The sequence below is a fragment of the Prionailurus bengalensis genome, chromosome A1 (genome assembly GCF_016509475.1).
Source record: "Prionailurus bengalensis isolate Pbe53 chromosome A1, Fcat_Pben_1.1_paternal_pri, whole genome shotgun sequence".
NCBI classification, from domain to species: Eukaryota; Metazoa; Chordata; class Mammalia; order Carnivora; family Felidae; genus Prionailurus; species Prionailurus bengalensis.
In genome coordinates this window covers 196,914,969-196,931,414 of record NC_057343.1, presented here as the reverse complement: position 1 = coordinate 196,931,414, position 16,446 = coordinate 196,914,969, and the positions used below count along the sequence as shown (strand labels likewise).

Below are 16,446 nucleotides of genomic sequence, written 5' to 3'. Positions count from 1 at the left end.
GGCGCGCCCACCGCCCTCCGAGCCCTGCAGGGATTCGCCACGGCCCGACCCCCGCCACCCGGGCCTCACGCGCCGGGGCCCAGAAGCCGAGGAGCCCCGGCCACCAGACCGGGCCTGACCTCCCCCTTCCTCCGTGCCGGGTCACTGCCGAGGCTCTGAACGGCCGGGTCCCGGACTCCCTTCCGCCCCACCCTCGCTCCGCCCGGCCGGCTTACCTGAGGGTGGGGGTCTTGGGACACAGCGCCCCGCTCTCCGCGCTCGGCCCCGGGTCCAGGGACAGGTTATGGGCCGCGGCCAGAATCTGGCTCTCAGAACTCCGCGGGCTCCCGGCCGGGGCGGAGGACCGCGCCAGGGACGAGGAAGTGTCGGGGGTTGGGCCACCCTACCCCTGGGAAAGTCCCCGGAGATCGACAGGCCGTTCGCCCAATCGCGCTACGCCGCCGGGGCGGGCCCGCGGGCGCGGGGGTGGGACGAAACGAGGTAAACAGCGGCCGCCCTGGGAGGTCCGGGGCGGAGAGCAGCCGAGCGGCCGCCTGTGCCCACTCCCGCAGGCCCGCCCCTCGGGCTGTGACCTCCGGAGCCTGAGCAGCCCCTCGTGGCAGTCCCCGCGCCGGAAGCCCCGGAGCCCGGGATGAGGCCGGAATTTCAGAGCGGAGAACAGCCGCAGAGACCACCCCACCGCTTCCTTGCTGCGGACGGGCACACGGACCCGAGCTGAGAGGGGACTTGCCAAAAGGCACGTAAGCATCTGGAGCTGAGCCAGAGCTGGAGCTCAGGGCCCCAGAGTTGGGTCCAGGGCGCTCCTGGACAACTTCATAGAGCTCCCACAAATTCGAGGACCCCTGAAGAAGATTGTTTGCATACTTACTGCTCCAGACATTGTAAGCACTTTGCATGCATTAATTACTTGATTTCTTTCCCACGCCACCCTAGTGAGATGGGTTTTATCCCCTTGTTTACCGTAAATAAATTCACAGGCACAGAGAGGTTAGATGATAGTAAGTGGCTGAACCAAGATTCAAACCCAACTGGGCAAATCCGGAGCCCGCCTCCCACTGTGCCTACATATAAGTGGGCCAGATCCCCTGAAGAGCTGTGGGATTTCCCAGACCCTTAAGAAGCGGCTTGGTTTAACTGTGGGAACCCTTTTTTGTTGTTGTTTCTTTTTAAGCCCGTCATTTTATTTAAAAGAGAGTTTTAATTTCAAAAAGTGGAAGGACCTGAACTTGGAATAAAGGACAGCTCTTTTCATGGGGTAAATATAACTTTATGAAAAATCGATTGCAAAAGACCCTTTTCTCCGCAACTGATGAAAACTTAGTCATTGACAGGCCCTCATCCTCAGAAAGGATTTGGAGAGGTATTTCATACAGGCCCTCATTTTAGGGAAGGAGAGATCTGTCAATCAACTGTGACTGTGTGAACATACACATAAACACACACACGCCTACCCAAATATAGACCCAATCCAAGGAGTCTCCTTTGTAGCTTTGTAAGTTCAGTTACCTCAAAGACGTTTCCAAATTCTGGGATGCTTTAAGTTACTTCGAAAGTGTTATCAAATTCTCCAAACAATATTCTGGTTGATTTTACTTATGAAGATAAGTACTCAGATACTCTGATTTTTAAAGAGGTGGGGGGAGGGAATGCAAAGGCCAAGCAAAGCACCGCTGAGTGTCACCAATGGGGGGTGGGGTACAGGGGGATTAGAATCTCCAACCCACGGTTTATAAGCAGCTCTCAGGCATCACCACCACCCATTAGGCTTCCCCAAAATGGTTTTCTTCTTGCTATCTGTCGACACTTCCCAATTTGCCTCCTCCTGGAATGCTGTCTTCCTACTCTCAACTTAAGTCTTCTCATGAACACCGAAATTTACTTTAAAAAACGAAGAGTCTCCAACTATTTGTGTTTTGTTTCCAAACCATTTCAACTGTTTTTGTAAAATATCTGACCTTAAAGAGTTAGACAAATAGTTTCATGCCTTAAAGCGTCTGATGACCCCTAGGTGGACTTGTTGGACAGTGCTCTGGTACTACATAAAAAGGTCATATGATCATTTTTTTGCCTGGTTTCCAATCTTGGGATAGTTTTTCACACTTACAATATGTGAGAAAACTTACCTCTTCAAGGTCATGAGCACACCCATCCTTCCTTTTAAGTCTTAGTTTGAATTCAGAGCATCCCACCACATTAGCCATGGAGACCATTGTTCACAATCCCCTATTTGATAGGTAGGGAAACCGAGACCTCAGTGTGGTAAAGGACTTGTTCAGGGCCACATACATTGAGTGATGCCTTCACGGTTGGAAACCATGACCTTGATTTCCAGTCATGTGTACTCTTTCCACTGTACCATGTTGTTTTCCCAGTATCATGATTTTTCTTACACAAACTCAACATTCATTATGACCATAGGCTATGAATTTAACTAATTGGGTTCTAACCCCTACTCAACCACTTGCTACCTGGGTGGCCTCCCTAAGGCTCAGTCCCTCCCTAAAAAAATGGAGAAAATAATTGTACTTTACCCCTAAGGTGATCATCAAGATAAGTGAGATAATGCAAGTAAAGCCCAAAGCTTGGCACCCAGTAGGCACTCAAGAAATGATAGTGGTAATTTTACAGAAAGCAAAATTGGAGCACCTGGGTGGCTCAGTTGGTTGAGCATCTGACTCAACTTGATTTTGGCTCAGGTCATGACCCCACAGTCATGAGATCGAGCCCCGAGTCAGCTCTGTGCTGAGCAAGGAGTCTGCTTGGGATTCTCTCTCTCCCTCTCTCTCTCTGCCCCTCCCCCACTCATTCTCTCTCCCTCTCTCTATTTCTCCCAAAATAAATAAATAAACATTTTTTAAAGTAAAAAAAAAAATGATAGTGGCATCTAAACATGGATTGCCAGCACTGGACAGAACTTCACTGTTAAACCCAGGAATGCATTCTCCCCAAGTTCCATGTCACCATCCACATCCTCTATGGGACCCTAGCCCCCAGGTGGAGTGGGAAACAGCACCCCTCACCTGGCACCCCCTGCCACCCTCAGATCTAGAAGGAGATGTCCAAGCCGGAAGCTGAGTGACCCAGGCAGCTGGAAACCTCTTGCTCTTCCAGAGTGACAACAACCACGGGCACAAAGCTCTACCTCGGAGGAGAATCAAAGGCCTGTGTTTTATTTTGTTTTGTTTTAAAACATGAAACTTCCCAATCTCCTTCCTGCCACTCCCTACCCTTGCACCACTTCCAGTAAGGCTGCCCCGAAGGAAGATCTAAGCCCACGTTTGAGGGAAACAAAAAACATACCCCCAAACTCACCCATACCTGATTAAGCTCCAAATCAAGTTTCTAAAGAAGAGTGGAGGTAGCATATTAAAAACGTTAAGAGGTAGCATTTATGGAGTGTTTGCTATGTGCTAGGTCTGCACTTTAACATAACAGGGTATCTCCCAGCCACCATGAGGTTATTACCACTGCCATCCCCACTTCGCAGATGAAACTGGGGCTTTGAGGTGTTAGATGACTTGGGCAAGGTCTTACACAGCAACAGGTAACTGGAGCCCGAAGATCCAGACTCCTAACCGCTTAACGCTCTTGAGCATTATGCCAGAGGCTTGCCAGCTACTAAGACAGAGCTCAAAATGCCAGTCTTTAAAGGGTTGTTTCGAAAGGATCAGACCCAGCCTTTTTCTCATAGGGATGAAGCTTCTGAGGGCCAGAGAAGGGTAGGAACTTGCTGGAGGTCCTACAGCAAGTCTGTGGTTCACATTCAGGGCTAGGACCCACAGCTCCTGCTCCTAGAGCAGTCCTATTTTCACACACCCCACCGATGGGAAGTGAAGCTTCTAAAACCAACAAACTCGGCCTCACTCTATTAGGTGAGTTTGTGAGTTGGGGTGTTGACTAGAGGTGAATGAAAGTCAAGGTGAGCAGCTAATGAACTAGGAAAAGAGCAGTCCTGGGTCTGGGTCCCCTCCTTCCATCCGGGCTCCTGTCTCCATAGCCCAGGGCAATCTTGGGAATATGAAACCCACGGTGGATTCTAGGTGCTTTTTGGTATTGGGTGTGTGCACACGAGAGAGAGATTTTAGTGATAGCTAAATGAGAAATGCACATCGAGCACATGATGTTGACTGAAATTGTCGTAGGTAATCATATTTTTTGGTAAGAAATAAATAAGTGGGCAGTACCTACGGTCTCTGCTTCCCACCCTCGGCCTAAGAAACGTTTTTAATTCTGTCTACCTCCCAATAACTGCCAGAGGGATGGATAGGATGGCTTTAAGATATCCATAACTTTTCACATTCATTATGCACCTTAAGGTGAACTAAAGCATCTCATATTCATGATTACCCCCTCCTCCAAGAGCATGCATGCCATGCAAGGGTTAGGGTGTGGGCTCTGGAGTCAGACAGACCTGGGTTTAGGTCCCAGCCCTGCCCTTACACCTCATGATCGCCCTCTGCCTGTTTCCTCACCAATAACCTGAAGTGTAGAGTCTGATGCATAGGGTGGAGAAAGAACGAGATGGCACGGGGCCTGGGGTGAGTTAAAGGCAGCGATGCCCAGGGCCCAGAGCTGAGGATGAACTTGCCCTAGACCTCACAAAGCGTTCTGGGAAGCACCAGGCCTAGAAGGCATTTCTCTTGACTTTTTCTCCAGGGTCTTTCCTGTTTTCCTCTTTCTCCCTCCCAGCTGTTTCCGCTGCGGCCCTGGGCCTTCCAGTCACACTAGGGTTTCTAGGACGACACTGGCGGAGAGGAAAGAGCCAAGTGACTCTGGGGGAAATTCCCGGCCTCGGAGCATATGTGGCCTAACCAGGCACCTCCCACAGTTCCTGCGAGCCCCAGGCTTCCCCTGGTCCACCTCCTCTCCCTTGGGCCTCCCTGTCAGCATGTCAGGTCAGCATGTCAAGCCAGATCTGGGTTTGGATCCAAGTTTGCTCCTTGTCACCCTCCTAGAAGCGGGGAGAGGCCAGCCAAGCCCATCCCCTGAGGGAGGCAGCCCCATGCGAACCAGACATTTCCTAATCCTGGGAAGCCCTGACAGGGCCCAGAGAGGCATCCTCCTTCAGCCTCACCCCGTGTCCTCTCTCATTCTCCCTCTCCCAGGGTCCCTCCTGCTTCCCCCTCCATTGTTCTCCAGCCCAGAAGCAACTGTGACAGGGACTTGGTCTCTGCTTCTTGCTCCTCCTAGCAAGGGACTTCCCTGGGCTGGGCCTCTGACCAGCTCTGGAAAATCTGGACTGCTTGGGGTTTAAAGAGGAGGCCGTATCACCACTGCCTGCCAGCTCTCACCCACTCCCAGTGCCTGAGGCCCTCTGTTAAAGGTTCAACCGCAGAAGGGTCTAGCCAGCCCTAGGGAGAAAGTAGGTGAGAGAGCCCTCCAGAGATGCATTTGCCCCAGCTCTGAGGAGGGTCCCAGCCTTCCATCGTGTTCCCAAGAAAGGCAGGGCTAGACTCCCACCTGGTCTCTTCCTACCTCGCTGTAGACCACTAAAGTGCCTGATACACACGCACACACTCACCCTCCAAAGCTCACATTCACACACACATTCACATAATGACCCAGACACTCCCCAACACAGACATGCTTGTGAACTTGCGCTCAGGCCCATGCATATATACCTCCATAGATCTGACACATGCTCGCAAACATGGACACACATTCTCAACACCGACACAAATCCACATTCACACTGGTGAGCCCAATCCCTTTCCTTCAGGGAAGGATAAGACAAAAAGCCACTTTTCTTCTCCTTCCCTTTGGAAGAACTGGCAGCGACTAGAGAGAAAAACACTGGCTGAGGAGGGGGCAAGAAGAGGGGGACAGGAAGAGGAAATAAGAAATGTAGGGAGAGCAGCAAGAGGAGAATGAGGCCAGGCAAGGAGGCAGAGAGGCCCAGAGCCCAAGCCCCGGGTCGGGTTGGGGGGGGGGGGTGGGGAGAGGGAGCTGGCACAGGGGACCAGCCAAACCCAGCTGGCAGGAGAGTAGGAGGCCAGGTGGCTCTTGGCGCAGAGCTGGGGGGTGATCTGGTGGCCCTGGCACCCTTGTGCAGTGAGCCCTCACCCCTGTCCTGGCTCATGGACACCCAGGCTGGGTCACTCACCTGGGGCAGGAGAAGACGAGGGTGGGTGCAGCGGGGGCTGCCGCCCTGTGAAGGCTTCTCTGCTTGCTGTGCTTCTGCAGGAAGGAGGGCTGGGCTGGGTTGACTTTTAGGCAGGAGGGGAATTCCCCGAGACGGAGGAGCCAGCCGCCAGGCAGCCCCACAAGGCCCAGCTGAGGCCCCATCCTGCCCCCTGGCAGAGCACAGGGCCCTTCTTTGTCGGTTCCCCACCTGTCGCTTCCCAGACTGGCTATCACTTGCCAAGCATTCCAGGGAGGGGAGGGAGTTCTGGGGAGGAGCTGGGGGCCTGATGATTCTGTGGCTGGACCAGGAACTGGCAGGGGGGCAGGGGCGACCTGGTCTGCCCACCTACCCCACCCCTGGGTTCTCCCTTGGACTGCTAATTCCTCCTTTGCCTGAGGTGGGGGATTCCAGCCCCCAAAGGCCTCAGGAAACCTCCAGATGCCCAGCCCACTTTCTCCTCCCCCCCTCCCATTCCTTTTCCGTCTGTTTCCATTCATTGTCTGTGGACTCTCCACAGGGAAGGAAAAGCTCACTCCTTCCCTCTGTGCTGGGTCTCATTTCGATGTCAAGTGGGGCCTTAGGGACCTACCCACCACGGAGCAGCCCAGCTCTACACTAACCAGATCGTTCTCCTGAGCCTCACTTCCCCATCCGGAGCCTCAGTGATCCCCTGCTGTAAAATGGGGGTAATGAGTCCTGCTGGGCCTGCCTCCTGTGAAGGTAACTGAAATAAAATGGTTTGCTGACATCCTTTGTAAACTCTCAAGTACTTTGCAAACATAAGATCTCAGTTCATTATCCACTGAAAAGATGCTTTCAGAGGGGATGGGTTGGCTCTGGATCATTTCAGGTTTCTTGGTCACTTTAGGTTCCAGAGTTTCTTTATTCTTAACAGCAACATTATAGACCACTGAGGATACAAGAATGGACCAGTCAGACCCACTTCCTGCCTACTCAGAGGACACAGACTCTGGGGCTGCCCTGTCCAGTACAGTAGCTGTTAGCCATACATGGCTATTTGAATATAAATTGGTTAAAATTAAGTAAGTTAATAACTCAGTTCCTCAGGAGCACTAGCCACATTTCAGACACTCAGCAGCCAACCACATGTGGCTATCACGGTAGACTGCACATGTATAGAACATTTCCATCATCACAGAAAGTTCTATCAGATAGCATTGCTCTGGGGGCTGGAGGCTAATAGATCATTATAACAAAGTGTGGTAGAGATGTGTTTTGGCAGGAGAAATACAGGGAACTACAGGAGCCTGGACAGGGGAGCATCTAGTCAGGATTGGGGGATCTGGGACGTCTTCCTGGAGGAAGTGACATGTCAGCTGAGGCCTGAAAATGGCCAAAGTGAGAGCACAAGGAAGGGTGTTCTTAGGAAAGGGAATAGAATATGCAAAGAGAGAATACATTCAGGGAACTGAAAATTGTTCACTCTGAGTGGAGCATGGAGTTTGAAGCAGGCAAGGGGGAAGTAACAGAGTTGGGCCTGGAGAAATAAACAGGGCCAAGTCACATGGGGCCATGTTCAGCCTGAGCAGGGGGATGAGAAATGGAGGGTAGGGGGTGAGGGAGGGAGAGAGTCCACTGAATCCAGTTTTCTGCTGCTTCTGTGTTCCTCGGATTGGAATCCCATGGGGAATGCTAGGGGCACCTCCTGGCCCAACAGCCTCACTTTACAGATAAGGAAGTGAAGGCCAGACAGGGGAAGTGACTTTCCAAGTGAGTAAATGAAGGGACTTCCTGACTCCTAGTCTAGTGCCGTTTCCCACACTGCACTCAGTCCCTTGGTCTCACTGGCCACTTTTTAAGTGTTCAACAGCCACATGTGGCCAAGTGGCTACCACGCCAGACTGTGCAGATGTTTCCATCATCACAGAAAGTTCCATAGGACGAATAACACCAATCCCTGAGCTAGACCAGGTGCAAAGGATAATACACACTCCTGCACATAGACCCTTTTCTCTGCAGGGAGTAAAAATACACTTCACACTGAGGCTGTCAGATGCTCCCCTCTCTGCCTTCTGATACCAACTTGCAGGGCCTCCCTCACCTATGTCCCCAACTGGGACTTAGGATGGTGGCAGGACTCAGCATCAGAGAGAGAGATCGTGTCCCTGGCTCCCTTTGAGAAGCCTCCTGGTGACCTGTGACCAGCCATCTGGGTCAGCCAGAGCCTTCTGTGAAATTGAGGACTGTCCCTTCCTTGAGGAATTCTGGTTTCAGATTCCTCATCGGTATTGTGTGTCATTCAGCCCTGACATTCCTGGATTGCAGTGTTCCCTCTAAACATGATATTTTCTCTCCACAGGCCACAATAGTCATAGATCCTCTGTGAGTTCACAAAGCCTTGCTTGGACCGGTTCCTGCTCATGGCGTCATAAATGGTGGCAGGACCTTGAAGGGCTAAGGAGGCTCAAGGAGGTAGACCCATATGAACTAGAATCTTCAGTTAGGAACACGGCTTGCACATCCTGGGGGAAGATTAGCTCTGGGCTCTCCTTACTGGAATGCTGAACACACTTAACTTCCCCTGTCTTCTCTCTCACCTCTTCTTTGTCCAGCCACGGATTTTCTGAAATTGCCTTCTTTGTTTAGGCCACGGGAAGAACATCAAGAAAGAAGAAGCCCTTGGACTGGGCATTAGCGGAGCTAAGTTTGAGTCCTGGCTCTGCTGTGTGGCTCTGGGCAAGTCCCTTCCCTTCTCTGATACTCAGCTTCCCCTTCTAGACTGTGAAGGAATCAGACAAGATGATCACTAAGGGACCTTCCATTTTGACACCGTAAGGAAGTCCAAAAGTTCAGAGAAAGGAGAAATCAGGGCTGGCCAAGACGATCAGGAAATAATAACAGTAATAGCTAATATTTAAGATGAACATGTACCTGACCTGATGCTAAAGGCTCTGAAGTAGACTGTTTTCATGCATTCCTCATCAGAACCCTGTGAGATTGGTACCACTTTGTTTTGGATGAGGAAACTCAGCTTCATAGTGGTTTAAGCGAACAGCTAACACATGGCACAGCTGGAGTTCAAACTCAGGTCATATCTGCAGAGGTCACCTGAAGGGGACAAGGCCTGTGCCAGACCTCAAAAGATGGGTGAAATTTGCATATGCACAGGCCCCTCTCCTTTGATACCTAATCACCCAATCCCACCTCTCTAACCCTGACGTCTCTGGTCTTATTGATGTTGTGGGAACAGCACTGGGCCAGTCTCACAATAGTCAATCGATATTTATTTAGCAAATGCTAAATTTGACTCCTTGGGTTTCCTGATTGACCAGGTCTGTTGAATGCTCCTCAAGGATGGGAAATCCTTGTACCATTGGGACCTAGCCCAGGACTCTGGGCCGACCCCTGGGTCCCACCACAGACCTAAGAAATCATATTCTCTGGGGACAGGGTCCTAGTGGCAGCATTTTTAGTAAGCTCCCAGGGGTTATCTCAGTACTTAGTAGTTTGAAAGGTCGAAGATCCTTCTAACTCCAAAGTAAGAATTATCTGCTCATAGAAAGGCAGCCAAGAACTCACTGTCACAGACCAGTGGGACTAGCCTGCCAATACTTCTCTGGGTCACCCATGTAACAAATCTGTGACTTTTGCAAAAAAAAAAAAAAAAAAAAAATTTAATAAATTTTTAAAAGTTTTTTTTATTGTTTTGGTTTTGTTTTTTACTTATTTTTGAGAGAGAGAGAGCAAGAGAGAGCGAACATGGGAGGGGCAGAGACAGAGAGGGTGAGAGAGAGAATCCTAAGCAGGCTCCATACTGTCAGTGTGGAACCTGATGTGGGGCTTGCACTCAGAAACTGTGAGATCATGACCTGAGCCGAAATCAAGAGTCGGACGCTTAACTGACTGAGCCACCCAGGTGCCCCCCAAAATACTTTGCGTCTATAAGCTTCCACTAGGTGCCAGGACCACTACTAACCCTGTATGAACTGAGCAGCAATTTCTTCTCTCTGTCCTTTATATTCCTCATCTGTGAAAGGGAGTCAATTCTTTTTGTCCATGCATAATCCTGGGAATACCTGTGTGCATAGAAGAAATGCCCATTAAGATAATTTCAGGGGCACCTGGGTGGCTCAGTCGGTTGAGCGTCCAACTTCAGCTCAGGTCATGATCTCGCGTTCTTGGGTTTGAGCCCAGGGTCGGGCTCTGTGCTGACAGCTCAGAGCCTGGGGCCTTCTTCGATTTTGTCTCACCCTCTCTCTGCCCCTCCCCTGCTCACGCTCTGTCTCTCTCTCAAAAAATTAAAACTAAATAAATAGGATAATTTCATAAAGAATATCATAGGTCAGGGGTTCGTCAACTTTAGCATCTGCCAGATTTGGTCTTGGGTAGGGCCTTAGATCAGTGGCTCTCGATCCTGGCTGGACATTAGAATCACCTGAAGAGCTTTGTAAAAATACAGATGCTCGGGGCACCTGGGTTGCTCAGTTGAGCGTCTGACTCTTGATTTCAGCTCAGGTCATGATCCCAGGGTCTTGGGATCGAGCCCCTAGTCAGGCTCTGTGCTGGGTATGGAGCCTGCTTGAGATTTGCTCCCTCTGCTCCTCTCCCCTGCTTGCGCTCTCTCTAAAATAAAAAATTTTAAATGCATTAAAAAAACACAGATGCCCAGGCCCTACTCCAGACTAATTATATCAGAATCTTGGGTGGGGGGTGGCCTGGGACTGGTATTTAAAAGCTCCCCAGGTGATTCAAAGTTGTGACTCCCTCTCTCAAAGCTGCCTTTCTAAGAGTTGGTTCTGATGCAGGTTGTCCCAGGACCTCATTGTTCCCCCTTTTTGTTCCAGGGAAAGTGCCTTCTCGGTACCAGGGTCAGAGACCAAGAGGACAACTGATCTTAGAATCTGGAGAAAAGGGAGCTCTGTTCCACTTTTTGTGGTCACACGGCATTCTACATAGTGGATGTGAAAGGAAAAATTAAACCTCAAACCAAGTCGCTCCGAGGAGACGAGGTACATGTTGATTCTGTCGGCATCTGGAAAGTGGGATTCGGGAATGCATTTTGCAAAATTGTGCTTTCCAAGGAAAGGAAAGAAAAACAGATATAGGGCAGTATGTTGCAAGGTTCTTGTCAAAGGAAGAAGATCCAAGGACGAATGTTGCAAGACTGTGCTGCTAAAGGAAGTGGCTTCTTAGCTCATTTGATCTGGAACAAAGCTTACAGATTATCTTGGCCACTCCCCTGGCTGGACAGAAGGGGAAACTAAGGCTCGGGGAGGGGAAGGCCTGTGCCCAAGGCCAGGCTGGGAGTTCCTGACAAGCTGGCGTTACTAGGCTTCTCAACCACCTCCTGCCTGCTGCCTTTCTTCTAGCCCTCGAGCACGGGTCACGACCACTTCTGGTTTTGCTCCAGGCCCCTAGCCCACCCTCCACCCTCACATTCTCTTGGACAGCATCCCTGGTCACAAGATAGGACTCAATCTGGGAACTTGGATCTCCACCTGCCAGATACCAGGGGCCAAAGCCAGTAAGAGGCTGGGGCGAGCTGGAGAGGAAGGAGCTGAGTCTGATGATGTGGCCTGACCTCAGAAAGGAAGCCTGGTCACCAGGGGGAATTTCCCCGGGGTGAGGTCTCATGTCTATGCAAATGATGCACTCCAATTAACCTGGACCCCAGAACGGGAGAGGGGCAAAGGGAGACAGCACTGTGCTAGGCTCCTCCTGTGCTGCGTCTCATCTTGTCCCCAGGACAGCCACCTAGGTAGGAAAGCGGGGGGGTGTGGTGGGGGGGGGGGCTGAGGCCCAGTGAAGGGAAGGCAGGTCTGCCCCAGAGAACGCAGTGCACCCCCAAGGGGACACCAGGCCTTGGAGAGCAATGCCGAGGGTGGAGTTGGAGCCGCTGCTGTTGCCGCTGACCAGAGTGACAGTGACAAGGCTCGAGTGGGAGAAGCCTAGCAAAGTTTCATTTTGGGTTTCCATCTCACTCACCTGGGGACTTTTGTCCTGGGGACAGCTAAAAGGCAAGCGGGGACGTAGGGACCCTGACTCCGCTTGGGCAAATCCCTGCACTCAGGTTTTCCAAAGCCCGAAGGTGGGGTGTGCAGCAGTGGCACTGTTAACCCTTTCACCGCCAGCTTCTAGAACACTCCTTGGAAAGTGGACCGAGTCGGGACGGGGGCTGTTGACAGCAAATCTCTCCCTCCTGCCTCTTTACATTTCACTCAGTTGAGCCTCACTACTCCACAAAGACTTCCCTGGGGATTTCGTTCCTCTCAAAGGCGGATCCCGCTTACTGCCTGGTTCTCCAAGGAGCTGGTCTTGCCTCCCCCAGAGCAGGGCTGCAAACAGGAGCAGAGCTCAAGTCCAGAGCATTTGGGCGCAAAGTTTGCTCTCCACAGAGCCTGGTTGTTTGTTCTGCTGTCGAAGAACATACCCGAGAGCAGGCAGGTCAGTGATTCCCGGAGTTGTGTGCCACACACTAAGGCTGTGTGCCAAGGAAAGTATGAGTGCATACGTGCTCTGGTGAGCGCGTGTGAAAGGCGAGTCTAGGTACTTGTGTGAGGAGTTTCGTGTAGTACGCATATGGACAACAGTATCTGTATTTCTGAGCGGCGTATTTGTGGGCCTAATCATTTTATCTTCCCGTGTGGTCCACAGTGTGCATTTCTGTGTGTGTGTTACCAGCAGTGTGCTTCTGATTCTGGGATATACATGGTGTGTCCCCATGGGTATGGCTGGCAGTGATGTGGAATTCTGTGTGTGTGAGAAGTGGGATTTGGGGGCTTTGAGTGGACACCAGCCGTGTGGGAGAACAGAAATCACTAGCCCAGCACAGACTTGGGATCTCTAGATCCATTCCCCACCCTCCCTGCTCACCTATCAGGCCCTCCCAGCCCCGCCCATGGCTATCTCCAGGTCAAGGTCCAAGGCCATCCCAATGAGGTAGCCACTAGGTGGTTCTGGCTGCAGCTGGCAGCACACTAGGCAGATGGGGGTAGCTGAGAGGGAGGGGTGAGACCGTCCCACAGAAGGAAATGCATGTTCTACAAACTGCTACAACAGCTGGCCCAGGGGAAGGGGCCATTGCCAGACAGCTCCCGTATGGCTTCTCCAGTTCTCACCTGAGAGGTGGGCAGTGAGATGGCCTGCACTGGAGGTCTCCGGCCTCACATGCTGCTTTTAAAAGCACCTGCTGCCTTTGGGCTCCCGGGTAATGACATTACCTCTGGCTTTGTATCTCCCTCCCTCTCTAATCCCCCATGGCAGATTGGGCAGTTTCCTTGGTTTCTCACACCACCATGTTTTTCTTAAGGCTCTTTTCTCCATGTCTGCTTTCCTGCCCTGGCTCCTGTCCTCATCCTATATCGGAGGAACACTGCAAGCCAGTCCAATGGTCTCCCAGCCCGTTTCCTTCTTCACACTGGCCACAGAGATGTCTTTCTAAAGGACATCTCTACTCCTGTCCCTTGCACCTTTGGGGCTGGCCAAGGCCTGGAGGGTAAGGTCCACACTTTAGCCTGGACTCCCCTTCTGGGTTCTTCTCCTTTATGAAATGGAACCTAGCCTACTTATTAATACCAAAGAGCTGATATTTATTGAGTTCTTATTATGTCCCAGATAGTGTGCTCAGAGATGTGCATGCATTGGCTTCTTTGATTCACAACAACCTTGTGAAATAGCGACCTTTGTCATTCCCATTTTACAGATGAGGAAATCAAGGCATAGGGAGGCCAAGTGACTTATCTACTTCTAAGTGGCTGACTGGGATTCGATCCAGCCAGCCTGCCTGCCTCCATAGGTTAACCTCTGAGGGCTCAGTTAAGAACTAGAATTTCCTGGGGCGCCTGGGTGGCGCAGTTGGTTAAGCGTCCGACTTCAGCCAGGTCACGATCTCGCGGTCAGTGAGTTCGAGCCCCGCGTCGGGCTCTGGGCTGATGGCTCAGAGCCTGGAGCCTGTTTCCGATTCTGTGTCTCCCTCTCTCTCTGCCCCTCCCCCGTTCATGCTCTGTCTCTCTCTGTCCCAAAAATAAATAAACGTTGAAAAAAAAATTTAAAAAAAAAAAAAAAAAAAAAAGAACTAGAATTTCCTGCTTGCCTAACCCAACTGTAAAGTGAGGAAGTCTGCCTGGGGAAACCTGAGGTCTAAGAGGCCTGTTAGAACACCGATGTGCTGCTTTTGGGTTCTGAAATTCGGGTTGGGCAACTTGACACTTCTCCCTCCCATTCTCAGCTCAGCCTGGCTTCCGTAACCAAGAGGAGAAGACCTGTGAGCAGAGCAGGAATCAGGAGACCCAGGTGCTAACCCCAGACCTAGCCTTTAGTAAGACCATGGTCACTGGGTCTTGATTTTTGAACTCCTGAAACAAGAGCGTTGGTTTGGATGAGCTGCAAGACCATTTCCAGCTCAATCCACATGTGTCCTGTACCTTCAGGCAGTTTGACCGCTTGGACCCTTGGTTTCCTCATTAGAATAAGGGTGATCACCCTTGCCCTCCTCCCGAGTGATTACCCATTATTCTCAGCAAAGCTGGGGCACAGTAAACATCAGGGGGTTCCAGATAGCCAGCAGTTCCCACACCGCTGTCCAACAGCTGGAAATGTGGCCGTGGCAGTTCTCAAATAGCGTCTCTCTGCTCGGGTTAGAAGGGCAACCGCCTTCCGGCCAGTCACTTCAGATGTTTCCCTGTGGCCCCAAAGAGCGAGGTTGGAGCTTCCCAGTCTGGAGGTTCTGAGAAGGGTTCACTCTGAACGGAAAATGCAGGGCTGGAGGCAGGAGGCCGGGCGAAGAGCAAGGGGCGGAGCTGGGGAGAGGCTGAGAGAGAAGCCCTGTGGCAGAAGGGGGAAGAAGGAAGACAGTGGGAAAGACACAGGCGGGGGTCCAAGAGCACCAGATGGGGCAGGACTGCAGGGTTCCAGTTCTGCCTGCCGCAGAGACGCTAAGTGCCCTTGGGACAGTTGTCTGTGAGAGGGAGAGGGAGGTGAGACTTTCCGAGGGCCCCTTCCACACTTAGAACATCACCACCATCCTCCTTTTCTCCCATTTTGAGACAGCAGTGGTTTGGGCTTCTGCTTTCTCTTTCCTTTTAGTTTTAATTTAGTCCCCCGCCACTTCTCTCCATTGAACTTTGGCCACAGAAGCAATCTCCGGTGTCATTTAACAGCGAATTTTTGGAGTAAGCTGGGTGACAGGGACACTCAAATGTCCGCTCTCAAGGATTAGGAGGCAACAGTCTTAAGTTTTGATATCTTTACTATCCACCACATATGGCACAGCATACAGGAGGCATTCCAGAAGTGTAAGCTGCAAGAGTGAATGAATGAACGAACGAATGAATGAATGAAGTGCAGGGATTCTGAATAGTGGCTGCTGCCTCCTCTGCCAGAGCTCCAAGGGAAAAAAAAATGTGATTTGCTCTGCAGGCACCTGAGTCTTAAGTGGGATTGTTGCTTTAGCCTTCCAACTGGCCACCCTTCCCTCACACGGTTGGTTTTTTCTCAAGTGTGTGGCTAGATGCATACCTTCCCTCTAAGAACCTCCAAAGGCTCCCCTGTGGTGTAAGATAAAATCCTGACATTCCCTCATAGTTGGGTGCACACTCCCATTTCTAATGCCGTCTGCCTCATCCCACAAGCCCTAAGGGTCTCCCTCCTACTAGAGACCAATCCCAGAATGCAACCCACCTTAACTGAAAAGCAAGTGAAAATTGCACCTTGAGGAACTACAACAGGCTTGTACATTGCGAGTGATCAGTTTCAGCTATCCTCATTCCTGGTTTCCGGGAATTCGAGACTTTCCTGGGCTGCTTGTGTGTTCCCCTTGGCCTCAGGGGGCCTCCCCCTTCTATTCCCTCCGATTCCATCACTCGTTCCTTGCCACTCCCAGAACTGTTCTTCCCTTGACACATGTTTTTAAGGTGCTTTCATGTTTGCTTTTGGGTGCCTCTGTGATCTGCAGTTGACTTGATAGCAGAATCAGAAAACATCTTGGGATCCACTTATCAGCCTCCTACAACGGGGCCTGGCTCTGGGCAGGTGGTGCCCGACAGCTGACTCCGGGCAAGGCAGGCCCCTGCCGAGTACTTCCCTGCATTACCTCATTTCCTCCTCAAAGGCTAAGAGATGGGTGGAACTGGACGCCCTGTTCTCTAGATGAGGAAACTGAGGCTCAGAAATGCTATGCTCACGGTCAGTTAGCGGCAAGGGCCTGACTCCACAGCTTTTAACCACTTTGTTAATTTGTCTTTTGATAATAGTTGCAGTAAGTTGGGTAAATACCCAAAAAAGCTCTCAGCTGACTCTCCTGGGATGTGGGTTCCCAGCCTGGTGGAGGGAAGAAAGTGGAGGACAGAACAAGATAAACCATC

At 51.3% G+C, this 16,446-nt stretch overlaps 1 protein-coding gene across 4 annotated transcripts in view; it reads right to left on the bottom strand.

The window, feature by feature from the left end:
- Positions 1-6,176, bottom strand: part of TNIP1 (TNFAIP3 interacting protein 1) — a 52,916-nt gene extending 46,740 nt beyond the window's left edge. The window contains exon 1 of one of the 4 annotated variants that reach the window (XM_043600775.1): positions 6,104-6,176. The gene's annotated coding sequence lies outside the window, so the exon portion shown is untranslated. Of the gene's footprint in view, positions 1-215; positions 405-6,103 lie in introns of those variants that run through there. The other 3 variants (XM_043600694.1, XM_043600839.1, XM_043600929.1) reach the window with 3 other exon arrangements.
- Between the last annotated feature and the right edge of the window lie 10,270 nt (positions 6,177-16,446).